This window comes from Malania oleifera, chromosome 12 (genome assembly GCF_029873635.1).
Source record: "Malania oleifera isolate guangnan ecotype guangnan chromosome 12, ASM2987363v1, whole genome shotgun sequence".
Lineage (NCBI taxonomy): Eukaryota > Viridiplantae > Streptophyta > Magnoliopsida > Santalales > Ximeniaceae > Malania > Malania oleifera.
Window position 1 is genome coordinate 29,492,778 of NC_080428.1, and position 12,927 is coordinate 29,505,704.

Below are 12,927 nucleotides of genomic sequence, written 5' to 3' on the forward strand. Positions count from 1 at the left end.
TTTGAGGTTTTGTGGAAGAACTAAGAATGATAAGATCAAGGTGTGCACAAAGCAAGTAAAGTCCGAAGACTAAAGTTTATTTCATATTGTAATATATTTAATTGGTCTGTAATAGTAATTAGGACATTCGGTTTGTAATAAGCACACACATCACATGCATGATTTATTTTGTAAGCTCAAACCAGACACAAACCAAAAATGACCATAGAAAGACCTTAAGGTATTCCCTTCGGTCGACCGATACCGAACTTTTTCGGTGTCTTCAAATTGGACCCCAAGTGACCCTAAGTCACACACACTTTCACATATATTTGTTAGGCACGTGAATAGGGTTTGTTTGTTTTGATACGAGACCAAAATGCACACATGATGCACTTTCGGTTGACCAGCTAAGCCAATTCATTTTGGCCTGGTCGACCGAAACACCCTAGGTCAAAAGTTTGACCACCTTGTCGATCGAACCAGGTAGTTCAAAAGGCCCTGGTCGACCGAAACCTCCTTGGGTCAAAATTTTGACCATCTGGTCGACCGACCACTTTTTGTACTACAACTACCTGGTCGACCGGAGGGTCCTCGGGAGAATTTTCAGCGGTCTCGTCGACCGAACCAGCCAGTTCAAAATGGCCTGGTCGACCGAAACTCAGAAAATTAGGAAATCGCCCTCTCCTAGTTGATCGAGCCCTTAGTTCAATATTTCCCTGGTCGACCAACCCATATGAGACTTGGTCGATCGAACTTGTTCTGGTCGACCGGACCTCTCGGGTTGCCCTGATTTTTTACCGTAATTAATATTTTTTAAACAGGGTTAAAATGCTTTAAACATCATTAAACTTTTCTAATAATACCCAATAGGTTCTCAACGGTCATATTTTCTCCCATGCCTATATATATGAGATCATTTGAGAAAATTAGTATGGATTAGCAATCTTTGATTAGGAGAAATTCTCTAAAAATCCTAAAGTTTATAATACTCATTTACTGATCCTCCAACACTTATTCTTACCAGATCTTCCTCTCAAACATTTTTGTAAGTGTGATTTAGGTGTTGTTGCTCTCTAGGGTAGCTCTCCCAAGTGCGGTAATTGTTTTTGACGATTTTAATTTAGAGCTAACCCAAGTATTCTTAGGAGACTTTGTTAATAAGTCTCTCCTAAGAAGACTTATATTAAACCTCCAAGTATTGCACATTCATTGCAATACCTTGTGAAGTTTTGTATTTGGTGTGGATTGCAAAAACCATTTCAAAATACTTTCAAATATCTAGTGTGCTTTGCCTTGATAAATCCTTAAAGAGATATTTGTCTGTGTGAGAAAAATCTTTGTTGCAATATTCATTGATTTGTATCTATAGTTGAATACAAAGATTAAACTCTATTTGGAAACCAAACTTATACATTGCTAGAGCTTCATATACATATATGTATTAAGAAAACTTGTTGATTGAAATATATGAAGTTTGGATAATATCTTTGTTTAAGCACTTAGATTGAATTTCCTGTGATACAAAGATCATCTAGGTTTGCACTCTCACGCACTCATTACAACGATAGTAAATCTATTTGATAGTTGACATCTTAGACCACATTGAGCTTGCATATTGAATCATACTGTGGTGTTTGTGATTGAACATATCTGGATACACATCTGCTTTACTTGAAAGCTTATTCATTGTACCATTTGATTGTATTTTAAATACTGTTGTATTTCCAAGCACGGGCCTAAAGAGGGAGACTAGCCCTGGAATAGTCTCGGATTGACTTAGACCGGGTTAGGAAAGCTAGGTGCGTCGTCCTGTTAAGGCGTGTAGGTTGAGGTCAGCCCCGCCAATTGACCTGGTTAAGGTTGAGGTCAGCCCTGTGTTAATTTGACCTGGTTATAAATGGTGATGCTCCACCCTTAAGTGAGCCTTTAGTGGAATCCTCTAGCTTGCGAGCTTGAGGCGGGGACGTAGGCACAGTTGGCCGAACTCCGATAATATATCGTGTATTTGTTTATATTCATGCAGTTTATATTTACCGCATATGTATGTTATGGGTGAATGATGTGTATGACTTAATTTCCATGTTATACTTATCTACGCATTTGGAAATTGTATAGACTAACCCTAGGTTGTGTATTTACCGTTTTTGGATAAATTAACCTTGGTGAAAAAGTTTTAAATTCCAATTCACCCCCCCCTCTTGGGAATACACCAATTCTAACAGTTATGCATATTCCCTAATTTATGGACTTTAATCATAATATGTGATATTGAATTTAAAATAATATGATTAACCATTTGGGTCCTACATGAAGTTCAAAACCCAAGGACTTGGACCAAATAGTGTCCATGAACTAGAATTTCCTAGGATTAAAAACATGTATATGATTTAGTGCATTCTAGGAAAACTCAAAGAATTACCAAGATTGAACATGTTTTCAATTATCCATCATTTAAGAGTCAACATGCAACAACCTAAATCCACTACCAACATGCAATTCTCAAGTCTACATCAGCCATGCAGATGACATTCAGATCAAGCATGCAGTCCAGTAGGTCGATAATAGTTCATGCTATAAACAAAATAATAAACTATCCATCAGATAATATAATCACGAAGCAAGAATGGATAGTAGGAGATTAGTGTAGAGCTATTCTCATAAAAGCATATATCACATGATTAAAAACGTTTATGAGACAAGAATATTAAAAATTTTGCTCCCCCTCACTTTAGCAGCCTAGATATTTCTATATTATGCCCTTAATGTCCAATAATAATAATTTAGCTATAACCACATAGGCTTTAAGGACCAAAAATTCACACTCAATATTCCTTCAATGAATAATCCTATTTTTGTTTCTTTCTAGCATATGAGAGGCACTAGCTCAAATGACTTTCTATTTTAATTGTTTGTGCATAGGTCTTTTTGAAATTTTTACTTTTATCTAGATTGAGACCTAGTGCAATCATCTTAGCCATTCAAAAGCTCTATTTGATTTGATTTAAAAATGAGAGCTTATGAAGGGGAATATGAATGAATGCTCTTAATAATAATCCAACAATGAGTTCAGAAGAGTATTTAGATGATATTTTCTTGTTGACTCAATCATATTGCATAAATACTTTGTAGTTTGTGACTGAGTGTGGGTTCTTGAATTAGCATTTGGAGAACCCATCTCTTGATATTATCATCCAAACTTTCCACTAAATATGTTCATAAAAAAAACATGGAAAGCTAGCAACTCTAGTGTAACGACCCAAAATTCCGTACCATTTTTTTTTTAAAATATTGTAAAATTATATCACTTTTAAAATCTACTATAACATCTCGGTCCCAAAGTGGGCACCGAGGAATACCTGTTCATAAGATAACACACATATGCAACGGAAAACATAAAACCATATAACCATAATTACAATACTAGAATTTAGTATTTTCCCAAAACATATATATACACATATTTCCAATATTCTCCACTAGAACATCTAGAATTTACGCAAAAATACATCTCCCAGCATTTACTTACCCTATAGATAGGGCAGTACAATATGCTTAATATGCTCGTCTAACTGGATTATCTAAAATGTGTTAAGTTACTGGGATGAGACAACTCTCAGTAAGATGAAATATGCTATTACCAGTGTGTGGCAACAGAGTTTACATGAACAATATACTTTTATCAACTGAAACTAAGATAACAGGTAAAATTAAATACAATATAACTCACACCTCCGTGGATTAAAATACAACCGTTTCTGGTCTTTCTATTTAACCATACTTTTAGTATCTATAGGTATATCTACTGTTTTCTGTAAATCTATATATATACATAACTGTGAAAACTTCCCTAGATGCATAACTCTAAGTCATGATTTAATGCCTCATGACAGGGTTGTGCGGCCCGTAAGTGGGACTTAACACTAGTTGGCCTACTAGGATAAGTCAACTAAAACCTTTGTCATCAGATCGACCACCTCAACCCGGACAACCAAGGAGCCTGCAATCTCTCTCAAGGCATGATCGACTACTCATAAAATCCACACACTATCTGAGATAAGTGGTTGCACTCTGAACTGATATAGCTACGGTACCATGCTTTGAGATCTGATCTGGTCCATCAGGGTCTGATACTATATTGTACTATTATATATATATATATATCTTACTGTTTTACCATGATTCTATTTCAACTGAATTTAACCATAACACTATAATAACTAATCTGAATAAACTGTAATATTTGAGTAAACTGTAATATCTGAATAAACTATAATATCTGAGTGTTATGGTTTCGTAATTTGTATATCATGGTATGCTGTAAATGCTGTAAAACATCATTCTGTGCGTATACTATAAATTATGATTCTGTAAATTCTATAAAACATCTTTTTTGTAGATATACTATAAATCATGATACTTTGAAAGCTGTGTAAATTCTGTACTGAACTGATATTTACTCATGCCACACAATTAAATAAATAAAACACATGTATTGTAACCTGTATTTTCTGATAATAAAGATAATTTATAATCTGTATAATTTCCTTGAAAACACATAATTTCATACCTTAAAACATCCAGGATTCATATCCCAAAATACATATATTTTACTAGTAAAAAATCCTAAAATTACTAGCATAGCATATTTCCTTTACCTAACTGACTGGAAGACTTGACTCCAACTTTATCCTCACGCTTGCGGCATACCAAACTCAAAACCCTGAAATCACAACACCTTAGTTTAATTAACTCAAACTTCAGTATATTTTCAGAATCTAGGTTTAGAAAAGCCTGATAACCATGAAAATCCTAAAATAACCCACTTACCCTGATTTTGAGATGGTGCTTGAACTTCTTAAACCAAAATTTTGCTCCGATTAAGCTGTAGAGAATCACCTTAGGATCATTGTGGTAACTTCTGATCATCAAAATGGGGTGAATCGGAGCGAGAAATGACTCTAGAAGGAGGAAGATCCAAAATGTAGAGAGAGAAAATAGAGAGAGAGTGAGAGGGAGAGAGAGAGAGAGAGAGAGAGAGAGAGAGAGAGAGAGAGAGAGATTTTCTCGCCAAAATCTAACTTTTTGTGTATTTATAGATGGTTGGTCACATGGCTTCATCGACGAGACACGTGGACTAGTCAACAAACTTATGAAAGGAGTTCGTTGATGAACCCATGAACCTCGTCACCGAACTTGAATTTTTGAAACTCTGCTCTCGGTATCTCTTCATCGATGAGACATGCCTCCTTGTCGACAGGTCAAACAAGGCAGATCGTCAACGAACTTAGGGTACTCGTCGACGAAGCCCTAGAGATTTCCTTTTTCTTTCATTAATTTCTTAATTTAATTTTTCTAGGTCTCTACATCTAGACTATGATTTAGCATTACATCTCCAAGATGAGTTTAGGGTTAGGTAATATAAAGTATTAGATTAATCCCCTAAAACTCAAATCTATGTAATGGAAAAAATATGCTATATTTAAGACATTCATATCTAAGCATTCATATGGCATTAAGAATCATTCAACAAATAAAGATGCATTTGGCGATTTGGAAGTGGATTTCAAAATATTCAAATATTAACCAATCATTATGAGATATATGTTAATCGAATGGTTTGGAAATTTTCACTTCAATTTTCAAGCACTAATCCACTTCCCAAGCCTTTGCTTATCATAACCCCCTTTTATATCAAATTCTAAAATTTAAGGAAGAATAATTTATGTAATTTCTTTTGGTACCCAATTTTCCTTGATTCCTAAGGGGCTTGCTTTCTTGACAACCCAATTTTCTTTGAGTCTCGACAGGTTAAAACCTGGTATTTCTTTAACTCTCCAAACTTGTTTGGGTTTCACACCTTTTCTTTTAAACAGGCAATCAAACTTGATATGACCCTTATTTTTGCATAAAAAAGCACGTGGTGTTAGCATATGGGCTGGAGGAGGTACTGGCATAGAATTTTGATGCTTTTACAAAGTACCCCATGTATAAGTTATTTTTCTTCTTATTTTCAATGCTATTAAATCCTATACCCTCTTTATCTAGGATCATCTTTTGAAATCCTAATAATTTATCGAAATTTTCCTTACCTTTTGTAAATGTATGGATGATCCTAACTTGGTCCTCTAATTTTCTTTCTAGGCCTTGAATTTTAAATATTTTAAGCCCTTACAAACAACTTGTAATTTTACGAACTCTTTGGTCATCTTGTTTGCTTTACACTCAAGTTCAAAAATACGAAGATTCTTTACATTATCACTGGAAATTTGGGATCTTAAGACTTTTAGCTCTTTCTCCAACATTTCATTCTTGTTTTCTAATCTCATGATTCTCAAATCATTTTCCTTATTAACAAGAATTTTAGATTGTAGTTCTTTCAATGATGTCTTATTCTTGTTTTCTAATTCCTTAATTTCTACTTCCTTTTCAATCTTTTCCTTCTCTAGGATAGTATAAAATTCTTTTAAATCAACTATTTGTTTTGCCAAAATTTTATTTTCATTTTTCAAAAATATTTTCTTTTTAGACAACTTTATTAAATTCTTACGAGCCTTAATAAATCCCTTTTGCAATTCCTCATAAGATGGCATGCTATCACTATCAGATTCATCATAGGATTCACTAGCATTATCAGAATACATATCACAAGATTTATCACAATCATCGCATGAATCATTATGAGAAGTAGAAGAAGAGGAGTACATCTCTTCGTCGATTAATGCAATGAAACACTTATCTCCTTCGTGAACATTTGAGCTCAATTCATTAGGAGTGGTGGTATTTTTTTCTTTCGACTCTCCATATTTCTTTTCTAGCTCTTCCCATACTTCCTTTGCACTATGAAATGCTATGATTTCATGAAGGACATTAGAATCCAAAGCACCATATAGCATGTTTATAGCATTAGAATTGATTTGCAATAAATTTAAATTATGCTCATTAATCTCGTATTCTAATTTTGGAATTTCAATATCATTAACTGTTTTCATGGGCACAAAATTCCCTTGAGCAATTACTTTCCAAAACCTCCAATCTATAGATTTTATAAAATCGTTCATTCTTAGTTTCCAAATGATAAAATGTTCACCACAAAATATTGAAGGCTTGGTGTGGATTTATCCCTAAAAAAACAGGGATACACCAACAAGAGCCATACGATCTTTAACAAAAACGGTTAAGATTTTTCTAACGAGACTCTGATACCAAGTGTGAGGAATGGTGTATTCCCAAGAGAGGGGTGAATTGGGTATTTAAAAAATCTAGGTCATTTAAGTCCTAATTTTAAAACATAATTAGTATTTCACAAGCCAAGGGTTTTACAAGCAATTCACAAATCCCTTATATACTAATGTATGCAAATATTAAAAATAAATACTACAATCACAACAATTTAAATACAAGCATATAAGTACTGAAAATAAAGAGAGAAGGGAAGAGAGAGCGTGCAAACATAATTTTTAGAAGGTTTGGCAAACCCTGCCCATGTCCTCCCCCCAAGCAAACCCGCTTGAGGATTCCACTATACTGCTCACTTAACCGGGCATATCAAATTATTTACAGCTCCTTATAGGGTGGAGTCCCCCTAGCTTACTTACCGGGCGAAGTCAAACCGTTTCTCCTTATAGGGTGGAGTCTCCCTAGCTCCCCTAATCGGGCAAAGCCAAACTGTTACAACCACTCCTTGCAGGATGGAGCACCTCCTCCTCAGGCGATACCTCACATCTGGAACACGGTTCACTACCCGAACCGCAGGGATACAAATATATGAAAATAAGATTTTTTGTATAAACAAATGCTTCTCAAATAAGCTGGGATGTACAATATGAAGTTCTATATGCACTATTAAATGATTTTATATTTGAAGCTCGGTAGAGTATATGTAACCCTCTCAAAAATGTTTTTCAATAAAAATAAATGAGAGTAGGAAAATGATTTTCTTTAAATTGACCTTTGATGAATCAAGAAGCTTTTCAAGCAATATATTTGAGTTTAAATATGCTCAAAGCTTCCTTAAAAAACTCTAAAATATTTTCTCCAAAAGAATTTTCAAAATGAAGAGTAGGAGAAAAATATTTCTTCAAGATTGACCTTGTAAATACCACAAGAAAAAGAAGCCTTTGAATCAAATATATATAATTTGAATATATGCTCATGACTTTAAAAAAAAACTCAAGGAACAAGAAGGTTTTCAAGCAATATATATGGATGTTAATATATGCTCAAACCTTACTTGTATAACCCAAGAGGTTTTCTCAAAAAATAAATTCAAAATAGAAGTAGGAAAAAAATGAACTTTGATTTTCAAAAACAAGAAAGCTTTCAAGCAAAATATATAGATGTGAATATGTGCTCAATCTTTCAAAAATTACCTCGAGAAGAAGAAGCCTTTGAAGCAAAAATATATGAAGGGATATGTGCTTAAAGTTTCCTTGGATAACCCGAAATATTTTCTCTTAAAAGAGTTTTCAAAATGAAAGAGAAGGAGAAAATATGAACTTTGATATTCAAAATGGGTTTGGAAATAAGAACAGGAAACAAAGAATGTGTAGATGTGCCCCCAAGTGTTTATCTAACATTTTCAAGTTGTTTAGGCTAGTATTTATAGGCAAAACCCTAAAGTAGCCGTTTTATGACCGTTGGGGCTTTAAAATAATAGTTTATTGAAAACTAGCCGTTTTTCGGCCGTTGGGGCATTTTCTATGTAGACACCCTTCCATTTTTTGGACATAACGTTTTTTATATAACTTCAAATTAGACGTTCTTAATATCAACATCAATTTAAGAGAAAAGCCCATAACTTTCATGTTGAACACTTGTTACGATAAGGTGTGATTGAATTATAAAATTGCTTATCAATGAGATGAAAGAAACATGAAGGAAAATTTTCTACTGCGGACACCTTTCAGTTTTTTGGGCATTGCTTTTTCTAGAAAACTCCAAATGGGAAGTTATTATATCAAGGGAAAGCTAAGAGAAAATAGCAAAATTTTCATGTTGAACATTTTTTAAGATGAGAATGGATTGATCAAGAAAAGTACTCATCAATTCAATGGAAGAAACATGAGAGGGATTTTGAAAAACTTGTTTTGGAGTTTTTCATTCCAAAAAATGATTTTTGCCCTTGTTTTGATTTCAAAACCAATTTAAACCTTTTGGTAAAAATTTAACTTTTTGAATGAAAGGTTTTCATGAAAACCTTGATATCCTAAGGTCAATCTAAGGTCAAGTAGGAGCTTCAACTTAAATCATGAGATGCATGCACAAATTAAACCTATAATTATTACAACTGAAAAATAAATAAGTCTTCAAGCTTGCTCTCCTGAATTCCCATGGAATACGCTACAAGCATGAAGGTTGAAATGTTTTCACGGCTTCCATTTTGCATTATCATCTGTGCTTATTGAAACGTAAACTTGTTCAAATACTCAAGGCACACGGATGAGATACTGTGGTTTGTTATAATCAAAACGGGATGGGACTCAAAAAGTCAACAGGTACCTTAGGTGTTTTGTGGGGGACACACCAAAAAGTTGGGTGAAGCACTTACCATTAGCAGAGTATTGGAATAATACAACTTACCATGCATCAGCTAAAAGTACTCCCTTTTAGATCATTTATGGTGTACCATCACCGCACCTCCTGGGCTACGTTCCAGGTACCACTAGGGTGGTGATGGTAGATGATTACCTTAGAGATCGCGAGGTAACACTAGGTCTCCTTAAGCATAACCTGCAACAAGCCCAAAACCAAATGAGAAAGTACGCTGATTTTAAGAGAAAGGAGCAAAATTTTTTAGTTGGAGACTGGGTATACCTACGACTCCAACCCTACAAATAAATGACCATGGTAGCCTGACGGAATCTAAAGCTGTCACCGAGGTTTTACGGACCCTTTTGAGTTTTACAGAAAATCAGAAAAGTAGCTTACAAACTCGATCTTTCAGTGGGGACCCAAATTCATCTCATTTTCCATGTATCACAACTCAAGCCCCACTTCGGAGTTTCAGCTCAGGTGACTCCACGACTATCACTCACTGATTCCCAAGGAACCCTTAAACCAGAACTTGAAGAAATTTTAGAAAGGCGCATGACGAAAAAAGGAAACATTTCGGTGACGGATATACTAGTTCGGTGGGAAGGACAGGAGAAGGAAGATGCGACGTGGGAGTGGTATCATACATCGAAGGAGCAATTTTCTCACCTTGTGGGCATGGTGCTCTAAATGGGAGGGTATTACTATGAACTGATTCAAAATAAGGTAGGAGGAAGACCAGATGGGTATTGGGAGGGTGTTGGAGGCAATCTAGGGTTAACAAGATCGGGTAAGTATCATTGAGGGGAGGAAGACCGGGGTGGCCCTTCGAAGTTGGGGAAGCTAGAGGTGACTCTTTGAGCTTGGAGACTGAGGTGGCTTTTCGAAGTTGGGGAGCTGGAGGTGACTCTTTGAGCTCGAAGAGGACTAAGGTGACTCTTTGATGGAATGGGAGCTGACTGGCCATGTGAGTCGGGTGGAGATAGCTGGCAATCTTTGGAGGGAGTCAATAGGCACATTGATACAAACCTCAATTGACACGCGCTAAGACCCAGCAAACAATGTTGGAATGCTTGTCCAAGAAAGCTAAATTCAGATTTTGATAGGAAACTCCAACCCAACGTTTATAAATGAAATATGAACCGAAAGTATAACATAACAAACCTCGACCCAATGATTATAGATTAATCATGAACCGAAGGTATAAGATTTGAACGCCACAAGGAAGAACCCTTGATAAGTTCGTAAGTTCTCTAAAGAACCAAAGAAGAAACAAATCCTCACTTTTCTTGATTTCTATTCAATGATCGTTTGTTCTTACAGTGAGAAGTCTATTTATAGGCATAGCCTAGGAGACAAAGCCTTAAACACTTCAAACCACTCTCAACAACTCTCAACAACTTACTAAGACTTCTTGCAAGATTACAAATTAAATATAACACAATAGTCAAAGGTAGGCTCAACAACTTACAAAGACATGTGCAAGCAAAACAAGTTGTCTTGCATGATTACAAATTAAACATAACACAAAAGTCAAAGAGTCAAATCCCCTATTTGAATAACACACCATTATTAAGGAGATTAACATATTTAAGCTCCATAAAAAACTTGGATTAATTTTAGTAGACCTTCATATTTCTTTGGGCCAAGCTTGGAGTAGCCCATTTTGGAATAAGCCCAAATATCTTGAATCAGCCCATGAAGTGCTTCCTTGATCTTCTTGGATCTTGCTCTAGTAATTGGCCCAACTAGAACATGCAATGGATCCTTTAACGATGCTTGTTGATTCTCATCACACATGTGCGAGGAAGATATTTGCACTGGGTGACCCTTGTGGGGGTTGGGCTAAAGTATTGCGGGCCGAGATGGGAAGTTGGGCGGAGGCTGTAGAAACCCGGTGAATTATATTAATTAAATAATAGAAGGAGAAGAGAAAAGAAATTTTAATTGGAATTCAACAGGGGTCTCGTCGACGAACGCTTTTGATAGGATCGTTGATGAGGACACATTTCTCGTCGACGAGTAGATACCGAGGGGCTATTTTCAGCTCTGACGTTGACGAGGAATAAGCATTCGTCGACAAACTCCCTTCATGTCCTTGTCGACGAAGTGACGTGGGTCGTCGACGAAGTGACGTGGGTCGTTGATGAAGTGACGTGGGTTGTCGACGAGGGCAGGTGTATAAATAGCCCTAAATCTGGATTTCAACACATAAACTTGCAAGCATCATTTTCCCTCACTACATTTTCGTCCTCCACTCTTTCTCTCTAAAATTTTGAGTCCGTTCTTCGTTTGATTGACGATCTAAAGCTGCTGAGTTACTCCTGGGAAAGTTCTCTCCAAGTTTGTTGGAGTAGATCGTTGGTGGGGCTAACTTGGACTCCATCCCAAGTTTAGGTTAAGGCTTTATGTTGAGTATATGACTTTCCTAAAGTTTTAGAATAGGTAACACTCAAAGAAATACTGAAGTTTTGTTCAAGGCGATGTTGTTTACAAGGTGTTGAATGGGAAACCCTGCGGGTGCAGAACTGGTCATTTTAGGGGCTTTCTAGAAGTTATGTAAGGGGATTAACTAAGTCAAGATTTCATGAAAATGTATTTATTATTTTACAACATTTAATTTTAGATAAATATGTATATTGTATAATTATGTTGGAAATAATGCTGTTGATCAGAAATATGGATTTCATGTATAATATCAGAAATAAGATTATTATGTCTTTTGTGTGACATGAGTAATATTTATCATGGAAATTATGATGATGAAATATTATATTTACAAAATAAGTATGTTATTACTGCTTTCAGGAAAATATTGAAATGATACAGGGATTTTTCAAACTAAGGAATTTATATGATATGTCGATGTAAGGGTCGAGGATTTTATACGATATGTTGACGTAAGGGTCGAGGTTTTATATGAAATACTGGCATAAGGGTCAAAGGTTTTTATGATATGTTATACTGACGTAAGGGCCGTGATTTACAAGATACAAAATGCCGGCGTAAGGGCCGTAAATTTTATATGATATGTTATACAAAGTTTTATGAAAATATTAACATGAAAGATATTATTATGAAATAGCCATGTATCATTATTTGGAAATATATTATATGTTATTAGAACCTGGTTGGCTTGGTTTAGGCTTTCACACGATCATGTTTATGTTAATGCTACCACTTGCCTTAAGGGGCAGTGGGAGATTGACAGTCGATGTGGTTTATTGTAGCGCATGTTTTCCTCTGGTGGCCAGACCAGGAGGGGCAAACCCATTGTACTTACAAACTTATGTTGATCTAGCATGATTAGCCAGCCATTGCTAGGTCCCACCTTTGGGCCGCACAACCCAGTCATGTGGGGGTAAGACATGACACCAACCAGTTATCCATCCAGGGTGTTGTCCATGTACAGTT